This window comes from Pecten maximus, chromosome 4 (genome assembly GCF_902652985.1).
Source record: "Pecten maximus chromosome 4, xPecMax1.1, whole genome shotgun sequence".
Taxonomy (NCBI): domain Eukaryota; kingdom Metazoa; phylum Mollusca; class Bivalvia; order Pectinida; family Pectinidae; genus Pecten; species Pecten maximus.
In genome coordinates, this window is record NC_047018.1 from 31599804 (window position 1) to 31603072 (window position 3269).

General features: G+C 34.9%; 1 long non-coding RNA gene across 1 annotated transcript; it reads right to left on the reverse strand.

Annotated features, from left to right (window-relative positions):
- Window positions 1–1236: 1236 nt before the first annotated feature.
- LOC117324805 lies at window positions 1237–3269 on the reverse strand. Its single transcript, XR_004532066.1, has 3 exons — window positions 2707–3269; window positions 1912–2085; window positions 1237–1582 (listed from the first exon to the last, which is right to left on the reverse strand). It is a non-coding gene; the product is annotated as an uncharacterized LOC117324805 (long non-coding RNA).

The window sequence follows — 3269 nt, forward strand, 5'->3', positions numbered from 1 at the left end:
CAAAAATGTCCTTCTAGTTTACAATTGAGGATGTTAGACCTGTGTGACCTTGAATGACATTGACAGCAAGGTCATCCATTTACAATCTGGCTAGATTCCCACTGCCATGTGGTACACACCCTATATCAGATATTTTGAGTTCCTCAATTATTATGAAGAACTCAAAATTGTAACTTGTTTTAAATTGGAAAGTACACTCGTGACAACAAATGATAAGAATAGGTCACTAGACTTCAATTTAGATAACCTAAAACTAGAAGTAAAGAGACCAGCTATTGAGTTGCTCATTCAGTAAATGAAATCAATATGACAGCAATACATTTATCTAGAAAGTACTGTGAGGCAATGTGGATGACTGATAGTGGACTTGGGGAGATATGATTTTTCTAATGACAGAAACATTTTAGTTTTTAGTAAATTACCATAATGACATTTCCAAATCCATGTCAAGATCTAGGTTGTATTCTCCTCTTCCTCAATCTCACTTTTGTACAACTCTTCCTCAATCTCACTATAACTTGGATTCTATGTTGGGTCCTCTTTGTACAACTCTTCCTCACTCTCATATTCTTCACTTTTCTCCAATTAAAGTAACTCTAAAATAAATCCAAAACAAAAGTGAACAGAACCCATTGGCATCTAAACAATAAGTCATAATCCATAGTAAAATATAAACTATATGAAAATGGTTTTTTTGACAGATGATTTCATTGTTTTGACAGTCAAATGGAAGCAATGTGTCTTATAACAAGAAGGCCCCCCGTTGGGTCACTCAGCCCTACCATTTGTACAATGGGTATCAGTGGTTATGAAGACAGACTCGACAGTATGGCATGAGCTCACCTTGGTCCTTTTCATCAGGTGAGCTAATAACCACGAACACGCCTGGATAAAGAATATTTTTTCTTGGAAATACAATAAACATTTTAAACTTTACCATACCAGGAGGAGTTCAAACCCACAAAACTATGATTCTGACAGAGAAATCCTCATTTGATAATTAACAAGTAAAAAACTACAGTGTGTATAACATATTCTGCTTTTTTTTCTCTCTTAATGTTGGACTTTGGTGGTGAAGGTCCAATAAGACATACTCTCCTAGGTAGAGCCGAGACTAGATAAGTAAGTTAAATTCTTGAGACAATTAATGTAATAGTCAGCATAAGCCATATCCTTTATTTATACACTTTTAATGTCAAAATAAAGGTCACAGTTAACTAGTTTTGGCACATACTTCTCATCCGGGTAAAATTAACGTTACGCAAGTTTATAGTTCCAATGACAAGTAGTGCTGGAGACAGACCAAACCAGACTGTGTGCAGGATGACAGGTGACAGAACATAATGTCCTGCGGGGATATTGGGCGTACCAATACCTCTTTACTATATACAAGTAAATGTATTATCATAGCAACAAGAACACACCATAAAAAATAACACAACATACTTACTCAATAAATGAGGTGTCAGCCTCTTTAGCCTTCTGTTGGTAACGGGAAAGCAAGCTGGCATTAATGTTACTCTCGGAGTCTGATTGTAATGCTTCCACACCAGATAAATCAGACGAATGTGATGACTGAGCTCTGAAATATTAAAATTATGAAAAAATACACAATTCTTTTAAAAACAAATATATATGCCCGAAATGATGTATTATTTATTCATGACATGCCGTAGCAGAGCGTGTTTGACTGCTCACCCTACCATACAATATGGTGCTGTATCTAACAGTTAAAATATGTTGTAAAAAACAAAATAATAAAAAACATTTATGGAATTACTATGTCATTTATGTGTGACCTGCTACAGTTTACTTCAACACGGAACGATAAACACTGAAAAAAAAATTAAGATACATCAATGTATATTTTGAGGGGTTATAAATCCAAAATAGTTAGATCCAAGAACTTACTCTATATCTGAGACATCGGAGGTCTATCTATAGCTATATAGGTTCTTTATGGGCATGTGAAGGCGTAGATGTTACTGGTGTAGGGGTGCACACATGTGATGGCGGTCCCATAGAAGTTCCAGCTGGTGTGGGCATGTCTTCACCTGCATGAACTTCTTGTGTCACTGAAGTGCACTTGAAAAATATAAAAATAATTATGTACTGCAAAGTTATAATGATAATCTTTTCCCTACAAATCGTAACTTTTACCACATTTCAAAGAATTTATGGAACAAAACAGCACTTGTATTTGAACCCATACACCAATATTATTTGCAAATCGTTTATATTATGAGTCAACTGTATATAGATAACATATAGGCCTATATGCCTACATGTAATGTTGTCAGGAAAGTCCTACTGAACTTTACACATACACCATTTTGTATTTAATAAAGAAAACCGTAAGCTTGATAGGTCTGACATTAATCATCAGTCATACATAAATTTATAATTTTTTCATAATTAAAAAATAGTGGTATAAATATAGCCTATAGCTTTGATATGCGAACAATAAAAAAACCCGTATAAATTACCCCTTACGGGGCCCCATAAAACGGAGGTGGAATCTGTCTATCTCTTCATTCTACACATCATTTACATTAATGTTGCTTGAAACTAATAACCATTACACTCAAGCAACATACATGCATTGTTTGCCAACAAAATTAAGGACATTTACGAGTTACATTCTGATAACGATATAAAATGTGCGGCAATAGAATAGAACTGACCCTACGCAGGCTACGGGCTTACCACTTATCCAGAAGAAATCGTGCTGCACGCTCGTTTGTAGAGAAACTATTCTCTTCATTGAATGTCTTCCACCTAGTGTGTTGTCTCCCAAGTCGTATAATCGGGTTGTCCTGTGACCATTTCTGTTTAAGTCGCTTTGTTGCCGAACTCGTTACAATTCTAGGCCGACATCTCTTGGCTTCGGAAGCCTTACATTCTACTAACCTAGATTCTTGCGCATGCGCCCAAAGCGGGAAATTTGCATTTTATCTCGTCATTCGACAGTGAGAGGATTCCCCAGAATATTATTATTTTTTAATTCTAGGGGTTACATATCGCCAAAACTTCAATAAGAATTTTTCATAAGAGGGTATTTTCTTTATGGATTTGCCGTTTTTTCAACTTTGACCTATTTCTTCCCCGAATAGTCGCTTTAAATGGACTTGTAAAAATCAATTTTAAGGCAATTTTTTCCATAAACACTTAAAACATTTGAAATTGTATAGAATCTACATGTTTGTTTTCTCATGAATATTACCATAATAAAATGTATTATTGAATGTACATGTGTCATTATTATTTAT